We start from the raw sequence: 13,496 nt of genomic DNA on the forward strand, positions 1-13,496 counted from the left end.
ATTCCATAACGTCCAGATCAAGTTTTGACAACTATCCTCGGCTTTGTTAGGATTTCTCCAGCCATTCTGCACCACTCTTTTACTTCTGCTCTCTTGTGCACTTATAACACACAGAACAAAAAAGCTAAGACTGGCCTGCCAAATTACTTCTGCTTCCTGTCCCTGTTTGCCCCAGAAACCCAATTACAAAGTTAACTCATGCTAATGGAGCCTGAAGGGACCTGCACTCACACTCAGCTACATGACAGGTCTCAATGAATGAACAGCCTGATTTTCACTCTGGTTTGGTATCTGAAATGTAAACAATGCACATTAAAGTTATCTATTGCAGAAGGGCAGGTACATCTGGGTGTATCTGTGGCTAATTGGAGTGAAAAGCCAGAGTCCAGCATATGAGTCATTACCCAGTAAAGGACTCCCCTTAAAAACAAAACAAAGAAACCCCCCACAGTGGGGTTCACCCCTGATAGAAACACCAGCTTCTACTCTGAAGAGATAACCAGCTAAACGAAACTTCTCTTACAGGTATTTTGCTGCGCCTATTGAGGAAGATACACCCTGGGTAAAAAAAAAAAAAGCAAGGGTCTTCTCTAGTGCAGCCCTCCAAAAACTGAACTGCAGCGGAATGTAGAAGAAGTAGAATATATCTTAATGTATCAGTCTACTAACACTGCAAAGGAACACTGATGACTTGAAACAACCTGTCTCCTGACAGGTGGGTTAATAACAAAGCACTAGTCAGAAAATACCAACAGCCTTAAATTGCATTTGCCAAGCTGCAAAACTGAGAAGACCTATCAACTCTTTCATTCTGCTTTCTCTTCTGCTGGAAGTCTGGAAATTGGGAGAAAAATTCTGCAATATTCCTTCATTTAATAACTAGGCATGAGTCAAGTGCCCCTGCTTTTGTCTCACGATCAGTATCTTGACTGTCCTTTGTTACTTTTCATATTCTAATTTTAAAACACTCAAAACTGTCTACATAAATAAAGAGGGAGATTCTCTAGTCTAAATCTAAACATTACTTTCCCCAGTCACTACACTTTTCGCAAATTTCATCTGGAGAAATACTGAATAGCCACATAAAACACATGTATGTATCTTTCTTTCCCTATCCAAACTAGATTAGTTTAGTATAACTCTGAGATCTTCTGCATATGCTGTGATGAAAAGAACATCATTCACAGAGATTTCACTATTGTCCGAGGTCCTTGGGGGCTTTTTGACACAGCTGTTCCAAAACAGCTCAAGAATGAGCACCATCCTTTTCTCATTTAACAGCTCATGAAGTGAATGAAAACACTGTGATGGAAGCCCCACCATGCACAGCCATGTTTATGCACCTAAACAAACACATTCAACCTCTGACATGGTCTCACTTCAGGGAAGACTTCCAGCTGTTAACTGGGAAAACAGTTGAGGTTAAAAAAAAATTTTAAAAATATAAAGGGATCAGAATAGCTCGGGAGAGATCATAAGTTTAGTTTTAAATAGATAATTAGTTTAGTTTTAAACTAAACTCAACTTGTTAGCCTTTGAGACTAACAGGTTGCAGGCTGGCAGCTGATGAGTAGAAAATGGAAGGCAAGGAGCTCTCCCAGTCCCACCCACAAAGCAGGGCTTTGATGATCAGTGCTCCTGATCCTCATCTACCAAAAAGGTTCTAATGGACAAAATCCGCATCACATGGGTTTCCAACTCACAGGCTCGGGTGGCAATCACGGTACCATGATTTCATGCCTGTGATTTTCTGACACGTCCCTGTACTACCATTGAGGCTTCCCACCCTCTCATGCTGTGTTGGCACAGCCGGTGGGACACTCTGCACACATCAAATAGCCAGGGGTGAGGGGAGGGAGGTATTCCAACACATCTGTTTCCAGCCAGATCAGTGTTCCAATCGGTTTTGTCCCACAGCCACATTAATATTAGCACCAACAGAAAGAAGGTGGCAGCAAAAGTGTGAGAGAAGAGCTCACTGCTTTCAGCTGGGCATGGGTTTTCTGCCTGCCTGCAGCCCCTGTAAAGCCCCTGTGGCACAGGCAGAGTCAACAGGAAAGAACCAGGAGGTGTGGAGACTGGAACGGGCGCTGAATAAAACAAACATTTCTGGCACTACCCGACAATTCGTGGTGCAAAATCATCTGAGTCAATCTGGGCAGCATCCTCCCCCTTAATAATGACACTGCAGAATTGGGAAGGGATCAGAAATACTTTTAAATTGTGAAAGAGGCTTGAAAAGACAGTTCAATCTTTAGCAGACCAAACTACATTATTTGGAAGGGGCTCGTGGATTATATAAAGTAATAGATAGTGCATAAAAGCTAAATCAGTGTTTGTCCTTATGTCAAGAAGTGTTGATCAAGCCATATAATTAGGAGGCTGAAATGTGTGCACACATGCTACAGAACTCATTGTCAGCAGCCATAAAGTGAGACCAAGAGAAGGACTGATCACTTGTGTGGGTAACAGTCTTGTATGGAAGCTAAACTTGGGAATACTACCTGAAACAGCAAAAAAGTAAGAAAAAAAGTCCAGGGACTAGGAGTTTAAAAGTCAATGTTAACTATTTACAGACTCATACAAGACATACAGGATTGATTAGGCCTCACCAGTCTTAGATATATGGGTACCACACAGTGGATAAAAACCTCTGGTACAGAACCTCTCAACTCAAAGCAGCCTTACTAAGGCCAGTGCCTTGTCCAATAACCAATATTTTGACTGTCTGCATCTTCTTGGAACCCTCAGCAGCAGTGTAACCCACTCCTGCCAGGGCATTACTGTTTCACGTAAATGCACTGGACTCTTTGGGCCCAGAAGATGGCAGGCCAGTAAGAAAAAGCAAGGTCCTTGGCATGAGGAAAGGGTACCTTTAGATAACAAAGAACACAACAGTAAATCATTCTAGATTTCCACAATCAGCAGCTTAGGGCATCTACAGGCAGGAACTTCAGAGCACTAGCACCTAATACATCACCAGGCCAGCGCAGACCACCTATCCATCCCCTAAGTGTGGTGGCACAAACATTTGTCCCAGAAATCCACTGAGGTGCCCCCACTGCCGTCCTGGACACCAGCCACCCCCAAATACCACAAAAAACTGCTGCAGCTCATGGTAGCTCACACAGTTCCAAAGAAGATGCAAAAACAGACATATTATGCATGTAGGAGAGTTCTCTCACTGACACTTCTTAGTCTTGATCTCTGTGTGTGACACAGCAACAGTCCAGTGCTCGAGGACGGCACAGACATCTCTGTCTGCGTGAGGGGTGGGACACAGGCACTATCCCTGAGCCCCAAAGCAGGCTGGGACACCCCCAATGCCCAACATCCTTCCACCATCCCCTTCACCAGAACATTTGTTTTAGGGAAAGGTAGTCACAACCTCCAACCCAGCAGGGCAGGTATCTGGGTCTGCTTTTGGCTCCTGCGTGCAATAGGAAGCCCATACATCAGAAGAGTATGTGAACAGTAGCTTGGCTTTTGAAAAGACCAGACTCAGTTTGATAGTGCTTATCCATAATTAAGTTCCAACTGATCTTGTCCGACTCCTCTGTCTTCAGTCTACTCGCATCTCTAAAGAATTAAAGGGACATTGAAAACACGCATTCATGACTCATGTTTAATTGCCAGCTATCCTTCCTCAGTACAGCTCTAATTAGAAATCAGAAACACATTTTTGAGCTCAGAAAAAAAAAATTGGCAGTAAGTGACAAGGGAAACCTGTGGGAGTGCTTTAAGTGCAACAGGATGTTGCCTCCTAAGTTATGCTTTAGCCAGACTAGTCATTGGGTTAATACAGGGTTAAGAGCCCAGAGTCTGCAGCAGCCCAAAACAGAGATCGGATGCTCTTATCACCCCTCCTGAATGACAGATTTTTTTTCATTACTATCAAAGCTCAGAAAGCATTTCCCATGTTCACTACAGCACATTGCAAGCTATTTCCTTTCTTCTCCATCATGGATAACTACACCATTAATGGTGAAAAAGTGACTATCACCACATACATCTTTCTGCTTTCTGGAGTTTGCCAAGGAACCTTTGGTGAAGTACAAATATAAACATGGCCTGAATCACTATTCAGATTTAACCACAAGTCTCAACACTAACTGTCATGACTGCAGATACAGTTTCCCAAAGTAAAATACATGGGCAGAATTCAGAATTAGAGAACACATATACTTACAAGTATAATTCACAATACAACACTGCCAGGAAAATATATAAACTAAAAAAAAAAAAAAAAATCAATTATGCCAATTGTTAATTCCTGACATGTATTTATTTCTCTTCAGGTGCCAGTCTTTTGATAGCTGGGAACAGTCATATAATTTACATGTTATTTCCCCTCAACATATAGCCTCTATAATGGGAGCAAGAGACAACTGCGGAGTGTCAGAATTGACAAGCCTAAGTAGTTTCCCTAGAGATGCCTAAATGCCTTTTTACAGCACTGCCAATTATTCAACCATGCAAGCAGATACTATTAAGATACTTAAAATGAATCATTTCCCACTAGACTCAAACACATTATAAACCTCACCAGAAATCTCAATCTCTAGTCAAGATGAACTTATTTAATAATATTCATAAATATTGTTATTTCATAAAGGCTTGTGAAATGTACAAAAGGTTTATAAAAATACGTTATTTTTAGATATTTTTATATTGTTTAAACAAAAGACTTCTCAAATAAATAAATTCCATAAAAAGTTACAGCTAGCATTTCAAGTCATCTGTAAACTACACTTACTGCATCTTTAAGAAGTTAGGTGGAATCATAAGTTTTTGGAAGTAGTTCGTTGCTACTTCTTGTTGCAATTCCACATGAACTCCTCATCATTACAACATGAAAACCTAGTCATCAGCTTAACACGTCATCTTGACACAACCCACAAAAATTTTAGACAAAATTCATACTTGTACCCATACACACAAGCTTTCAAGCCACTTTCCAAGTACTTTGTTTCTTCCCTTTCTAAAGCGCAGACAAGTATTTTCGGATGGATAAACAGTACAAGCAGTGATGCCTGAAACACCTCCTTTGGCCCATTAGACAATTCCATTAGCTAAATGACTAGGGAAAAAGCCCTTCATCTCCATGACCTACCACTTCAACAGGTGCTGACACCACAAGAAAATCTGCAACTCTCCTCAGTTAAGAACTAATGTTTTAGCAACTAAAAGCACGATCAGATGCCCATTCCCAACAGCTCTTCACAGTAGCTCTGCATCATTTGCAAAACTGACTCTTCATTTGGACGTTTTCATTTCACTTTCACCATCTATTATTTAGACATGCAGTGCACTGCAGAAATTGAGACGACAAGCTGTACCAGAAGCTTACAAACCTGAGAAAACTGCTAGAGTGAGAAAAGGCAAACAGATACCGAAGGGGAGCTACTGGATAAACTCATCTCAAAGTGAAGTCATTTGTGCCACAAGAAATATCTCCATAGCAGGTTCTCCCAAGGAGGTGGGATTTATAAAGACACCTAAGACCAGTTCACATTCAGTTTTCAATCAAGGCTTTCTCCAGTGCAATTTTGAAGTAAAGCCCAATCTTAAAAGAAAGCAGGTGTGCACAAATTTTAAAATTAAGACACTAGGGACTCCTGTATGGGCTGGAGTGCTACAGAAGTTGTCACCAAAATACAGTTTACAATATGAATTTCCTTCTAGTTAGATTGCTAGCAATACAAAGGAACAAACCACACTGTGATGTCAGACAAATGAAACAGAGTCAAATGTAACACCAAATTCCATTAAACACATGGACAGCAAAGCTACAGATTTTGAGGCACACAAGAGCCTGTATCCACCCATCCTTGCCCAGACTCTGCCACAACCTGGAGTTGTGCCACTGCCCCGGCACTGGTGTGACCCACACTCAGCACTCTGTGGAATGCAACAAGTTTCCCACCCCACTGCCCCACACCAGAGCTGCAGCCTCTCTCACTCACTCCCAACAGAGGAAGGACACAGGCTGTCTTGTCATATGACAATATTTCATCTCCACTTGAGGAGAAAGTTTCGGGGTGGAATCCTATTTCATCTAATCACTAATATATGGCAGACGTTCCCAGCCAGAAGAGAAACAAGACTTCAAAGGTACTGCTTGCAGCACGGATTGGACTCAGCCTTACTCCCGTCAGGCAGTACCACTTTGCCCTACCGGCACCCACTCCCTTTGGAAAACACACTCTGGACTTGAAGACCCAAGCAGCACTTTTAAGGACTTGACACACCACCTGAACAAAAACGTCAGGGCTTTCTCTGCACATCGTGAACACTTTTAAAATTAGTTTGGCCTTTCTAAAATTCACACATTAACCCAATCACCCTCCTCTCACTTTTCTGATATCGTACTTCTTTCTCAACAGACACCCACACAACGTTCAATACAACCTAGTCACTCTGACAGAAGGGGTGAAATAAAAGGGTAAGATACAGCCGATATGTTTAATCAGCAAATTGTCATGGTATCTTTCATAGCTTGCCGAGATACAAGGTAGTCAACTATGCTACTGATATGCCAGACGGGCTCAGCTGCTACTTAAATGTTTGAGAGCTCTGATTTAACAAAAAGCACGCTATACCTGACCTTAACATCGGTACAAGAAAAGTTTAACTCAGCTTGGTCTTATGTGTAACTCAGGGACAAAGCAGTCACAAGAAAGCCACTGTCATTACTGAGGCTTGTAATTACGTCTGAATCAGTTTTTACACGTAAATGCGTATCAAGCTATTGGGTCCCACAGCGTTGTTTCAGGAAAAGTAGGACTGTTTTCAAACACTTCAGGATGTCTTTATAAGAGTTTGTGAGTTGGGTTTTTTCGTTTTTCGTGAAGAGCTGCCAAAGTTAAGGCACTTTTATCTACTGAGCATCTAAGCCCAAGACCTTCCCCTTTTCCCATCCCCCTACCCCCAAAAAAATCTCAACTCTTTTGAAGTGCCGGCTCACAAGTTAGTGACGGTCCATTTAAACAAAGCACCGGTGAACACCGCTCTCACATGTGACCCATTGCGCCCCCTCCTCTCACTTGCCCAGGTTCTTCTCCCCGCACCTGGCAGCGCCTCCCTCGGGGCCGGGGCAGCCGGCCAGGGTCGCGGCTCCGAGAGCGGGCGGGATGCGGCAATGCACGGAATACGCGCGTCCGCGCCTCGTTTGGCATAATCCAGCATTATTAATCAAAACGGGCAGGGAGATCAACAACTCTTCGCGACACACTCACAGACCGGTCCGCCGGGACCACCGTCCTCCTACCGGGGGGGGCAGCGCCGTGGCTGACCGTCCGCTCCCCGCTCCCGACAGACCCAGGCGCTGCCCCGGGGCCGGGGAGAGCCGCGCTGCTCCTCTCGACGAGAGCGGCAGCAGCAGCAGCTCCGCCGCCGCTATGCTTGCCCCTCGCCCGAGCGCCCGCGTCCAGCCCATCCCAATCGCATCCCCCGCCGCTCACCTCCGGCTCCGCGTCCCGGCGAGGAGGTTGGGGCGCGCTCCGGTGATCCCGCAAAACTTCAGCTCCCGCCTCCGTCCCCGCCTCCCTCCCTCTCGCCGCGCTGCGAGTCCGTGGAGCGCTCCGGCCCCGCTTTGTACCCGGCGGCGGCCGCACTGCGGCTGCGCGCTGCCCAAAACCAGAGTGGCGCCTCCGGCCACCCTCGGGCTCTGGGCCGAGGCTGCTGCCCCCTGCACCCCCACACGGCCCCTCTGCACCCCCTCATGGCCCTCCTGCCCCCCTGCACCCCCACACGGCCCCTCTGGCCCTCTGCACCCCCTCATGGCCCTCCTGTCCCCCTGCATCCCCACACGCCCCCCTGCATCCCCACACGCCCCCCCTGCCCTCATGCACCCCCATACGGCCCGCCTGCCCCGCCGCGGCACCGGGAGCCTCGGGGCGGCCTCGCTGGGTGCGCGGCGTGGCGGGGGAGCCCCGGCGGTGAGCTGAGTGCGGGCGCCGGTTGTAGCGGCAGCAGAGTGTTTTTCTTGCCCCCGCTTAAGAGCCTGGCTCGGCGGCTCGCCGGGGTGCGGGAGCTCCTCGTCAGGGAGAGTAGGTTACCGTCGGGGCTGTGCCTGGAAATTCAGCATCCTTGGGAAAATCTGCCGGGGGCTAACCCAGGTGGGGTCCGCCATGTGTGCAGGTTGGAGGGACTGGCTCGAAGCTCAGAAAAGGAGTGTTGGCCCCAGCAGGTCCAATACGTGGGGTCAGATCCGATACCTGTCCCAGCCTAGTACATAGTCCAGTGCCGAGGGACTGGGATTCCCCAGTGGAGGCTCTCCCGTGAAACGCTTTTCTCATGTTGAAGTCTCGGCAGAATGTGCTGCACTGGGCTGGATGGGGTCCTCGGCAGGGCTTTCAAAGAGCAGAATGGGCATCAGCTCCCTCTGCATTGTTTTGATTGTTTTGTGAACCTCAGTTTAGAAACAGAGTTTTTAAACTCGTGCCTTGATTTTTACTGGTCAGAACAGGCCATCTCTAAAGCCTTTTCAGCTGCGAAAGGATACAGTAGTCACGGTTTTTGAGTGCCTTGAGTTTTTTTCGCTTAAGGGTTTGAATATTCGGAACGGATTGATGGGTGTTTTCTTTCACTCCTCCCACTCTTATCTCAAGAGCTATCTCCATTGCCCCAGGGCTCCAGTGTGTCCGGGAGCAAATGATTCAGAAGCTTTGTGATGATGCCAGGAAGGGCTTTACAGGACAGTCGCTCCCAAATAAAAATCAGAATCCACAGGCCAGGAGTAAGCAAGATGCAGGAGACTCAGCAAAGCCAGGAGTGTACAGAAAACCATGCCTGACTTTCTTTTCCAGCTCTGGATATAGGACCCTGCGAGGTGATTATTGTGAGTTACTTGACAAAGCAAAAGGACGCAGCTTTGGTGCAACACTCCTTGCTTTTTCTAGTTTTACATGCAGTGTGCTATCAAATACTGGCATCTTCTGATCCCTTTTAATGTCCTTATTTCTGTGTAATTTCTCTACTTCTCTTCTGCCTTTCCCTGGTTAATTCTCCCAAAGCTCTGCATATTCCCGATTTTTTTTTTGACATGATACCTGTTCATGAATGGAGACCACCAAAGTTTCTCTCAATGAATATTGATTCCAGAATAGATGAAGGAGGATATTAAGGAAATTTGCAAATCTCTGGTTTGCTTTTTTTTTTTTTTTTCCCTATGGACCACACTGAAGTAATGCTAGGCAAAAAATGTTAGGGTTTTCTCATTCTATAAAAAGCTAATAGGCTCAGTGATATTTCCATCTAAATAATTTCCAGTATTTCTTCTGAAATCTCTGAAGCCATTAAAACATTTTAGAGATTAAATCACATCTAGTATTTTTCTAAGTAAAGCTGCTATGACATTGATGTAAACCACCTCTCAAACCACAGAGCTTTTATTAAAAAAAAAGAAAATGATTTTGCACATTTTAATTCAAGCCCACATATTTTTGGAAATAGTGTCAGTCCAAATTTGCAAACAGGCCCTGCCACTCTTTAGGATGCTAATAGTTATTAATCCTGACTGCTAACTTCCCATCCAGAGGCTATTTTTTAATGGCTGAATTACCAACTCTAAAAAAAAGGGGTTACTGATGAAAGAAGTAATCGAGATAACAGTGAGCACCACTTACCATTTTTTATATTAACAACCAAAAAGAAAGTATATTCAGACTAGCAACAGCTCCTCACGATCAGCCTATTCATCTGATTAGTTGGGTCAGGACCATGTTGTACCAGAAACTGTGCAAACAGAATGAAAGCACTCAGACTACGGCAGCGTACAGAGCAAGCAGATAGGACTCTTTCACTTCTCCCACTTAATCCTTTCTTTCAAGAGCTGCCAGCTCTTGACAGTTAAAACAAGTGAAATTAAATAAAGAAGTCAATTGTTGCATTACCTATGTAAGAATGACAGAAGTCTTTCAGCATGGTCATGCTGAAAGTGGATGGGCTTTTTCCTTTGATGATGCAGTTGAAAGGTCTTGGTTCACCCTTCAGCTCCTTGGAGCTTGTCTGGCCCTGCAGAGGAGTTGCAGAGTGCACTAAATGGGAGCACTGGGGATCTGCCAAATGGGGCAGAGGGGTGTACGGGCGAACTCGAAGTGAGGGGAGCCAGTAAGCACCTCCAGTCTGCTCCCTCTGCCCTGCACATGCCTATAGGGAAGGCTTGGAGAGAGCACAGAGACCCCACCCTGTCGAGCACCAAAGAGGGAAACTTGTCTCTGTCCAAATTAATCCAGCCAAAGTCTCCAGAAGAAAGGGGGATGAAGATGTGAATGTGTTGCTACTCTTTCTCAGGTGTGAGCCATGAGGAGCAGGTTCCTCCTTCCCAGCTGGGCACTGGCACTGGCTTTGTCACCTCAGAGGTGCCTGTGCAGCTCCCTCCTGGGGTTGTGGGAGTGAGTGTTTACCTTGCTCAGCCTAAGCACCACCAGGAGACACTGGGCTGGGAATACATGATATTGCAGGGCTTTTCTAGCTCTTTTTGGGTGTTTTTCATTTGTGATCTCCTCTGACAGGTAGGAAGTCTGGACTATTAAACATTTAGAGAGAAAGTCCCTACCACCCCAAAAAATCCCAAACCCACCTATTTCCTTCAAAAAGCCAGATGCCCATGTCTGTGAGTAGGAAATTGTAAGGGCATGTCTGGAAGTAAGTAAAAGTAATACTTTGAAGAGAGGTAACACATTGTATTTTTTCATTATTTGGTCCAATAAACATTGTTGTATGCTTTGACAGACATTTCAGATTGCTCTCAATACAGATAAGCCTTCTGCACTCATAGAGCACATGTTATGAACAAGGAGGATTTCAGAGAAATCATCCTGCCCTTCTGCAGTGGGTTGAGTAGAGGCTCAGGCAGAGTGAGCTCTCATGGATTTTCAGGCCACATCCTTCTGGATTTTAACACTTCCTATGCCTGTAACCTGTTTTTTGTTGGACATCCCTCACAGCTTATCAGGAGCCACTGGGTCAGTCACCTCAGCATCCTCTGTGCTGCCAGTGCACCTGAGTACAGGTGATCTGTGGGCTAAATTTAGAGGCAGGTTGCATTAACCCTGTTCCCATCTGTGGCCCACTTTTATAAAAGTGTGGAGAGGAGGGGCATCAGACATTTCCCCTGCTGCTGTATTTGGCTTGCTGCATTTTTTGCTTTGCTGCCACTGTAGAGAAGCACGAGAGGCCATAGTTATCTTAGACGAGTTGCCTTAGGTCTTCCTCAAACTGAAGTGTACATCTCCACAGCAAGCAGCTCCCCAGCACCCTAACTTACCCTAACTCATAAATTGCATATTTTCTCTTCTCCCACATTTCTCTGACCTCAGAAAATAGGATGCTGGCAGTTCCACAAGGCTCACAGGTTCGGGGAAACCCATTAAGCCACAGCAAACGTCACCTGATTTGTAGGGGTAGTGGAAACAGTTCTGATGTATTAAATAAACAAATCCTATGAAAATTTTATAAGAAGAATAATTCTGATTTTGCCAAACAAAACAAAAAATTGAAATGTTCTTTCCATAGGAAATGGTAATATTTTCCTGTACCTTATTTTATCCATTCTAGAAATATCACTTACCTGAAAAAAACACATATTTCTTTTTTATCCACAAGGAAGATTTGGCATGTGGGAAGTGGTGTTCAGGCACTCACCTAAGAATGACCAGAACAGAGTGACCCTCCCACCCTTGGCTCGCTGCCTTTGTCTGTTGAACAGAGACGGGCTAAGCAAGGCAGGGCTGTGCTGCTGAGTATCCCCCATCCAAAGGCACCTCTGCCTCTCAAGGACACTGTGAAGTGCTGATTATTGCCAAGCAGCTGCCAAGGCCAAATCTGGATATCAACCTAAGGAATTGAATAAAACACTATTTTAAAAATACTGAACGTTTGCTGTTGGGAGTATTCTGCACACCACAGTGAGAGCAGCAGTAACATGTTTCACTGGTGTGAACGACCCCGCACAGCGGGCATGGCAGCTGAGAGGCAGAGTAATCCTCTCCACTGCAAGCCTGTAAAAGCCCAGCTTTTTCTCTCTTGTGCATCTGCTGTCCTGATTTACTTTTAGGGATGCAGCAGTTTCAGTAGATGCACGTTGCGTCTCTTCTCAGCACAGGACACCACGGGCAAGTCACACTGCGTGGCTGGTTTCTGCAGAGCCCCATCTGCAAAGGAAGGATGTTACACAAACACAAAAGAAGGCAGGGTATTTTTTCCACCCTGGTTCATGGCTCACACCAGTGGCAGCAGGGAAAAAATACCATATGCTTTCCTGAGAGTCCATAGTGAGATGAAAGAATGCAGCAGGGCACCTGATTTTCCATCATCAGAGTTTTCAATGCTGGAGGGTAAATGTTTCTGTTTGCCACACATTGTCCTGGATCTCACCATTAGGCCTATGGATATTTGAGGCAGAACAGTGTTCTTGATTTGTGCATGAATGCACAAGAATGAAACTCCAGAAATCATTTACTAGATGAAACGTAGCACTTGCCTGGAGAAGCAGTGTCAAAATGTGCTCCCCAAGGTTTGAGCAATTCTAATAGGACTGAGGAAAAAGTTGCCACCAAACTTATGTCTGGGAATATTTTAAAGAATGCTTGATTCCCCAGAGCTCCCAGACCTTTATTTTTGAGCAGGATGAGGAGGCCACTGCAGTTTAATGTAGTTCTATCATCAGCATAATGAAGTTGTACAACCAAGCTCAATCTCTGCAAAAGGCCTTACTTGGTCTTGATGCCTGTCATGATTCACCTGAGAGATTAATTTCCTTAATGGATATGTGCATACAGCAGCGGGGGTTTTGAACTACATTGGAGAATCATGCTGAAACCTGAAATTATCACCAAAGGTCTCTTTGGACACCTGAGCTGGGGAAGATGAGCATATCTTCATGACAGCTTGTGAGAGGCAGAGGTGGCCTGAATAATGTTGGATATTCACAGGATGCTTGTCTTACATGCCAGGGCAGGGAGAAAATATTTTACAGCACCCCAGAAGCAAACATGAGACCCATAGTAATAGGCAAAACAACATCTACAGGGAGAGCTCAGGACAGAAAAAACATTAGCAATTTCTTGCTGGAACAAGAAATTGATAAAATCAACTCCCAAACTTAGACTCATTGGATGTAATCCTAAATTTATGCATGTTCATGCCAAGGAATAGCAGAATGAGAAAGCTACTGACCCCGGCAATTTTTTCCATCATGCATAGTTCATTGGAGGAGTTTCTCCTTCATTGTGGAGATAGGTAGGATATAGGTAGGTCCTATTTTCTCCTGCATAGACAAATTTGTTTACTTTGTACAAATGATTGTTTGGGGTCATCAAATTCATTAGACAACTGTCCTCTTAGAACGATGTTTTTCAACCTTCATTCTAGTTACAATTTCATGAGAGTATTTTAAATTAGAGGCACGTTACCTTTTTTTAAAGAAATATGACTAGCATATTAAGGGACTTAACTGTAAAAAAGGCAAAAAAAAAATTGATGTATTTGAG

The sequence above is a fragment of the Ammospiza caudacuta genome, chromosome Z (genome assembly GCF_027887145.1).
Source record: "Ammospiza caudacuta isolate bAmmCau1 chromosome Z, bAmmCau1.pri, whole genome shotgun sequence".
NCBI classification, from domain to species: Eukaryota; Metazoa; Chordata; class Aves; order Passeriformes; family Passerellidae; genus Ammospiza; species Ammospiza caudacuta.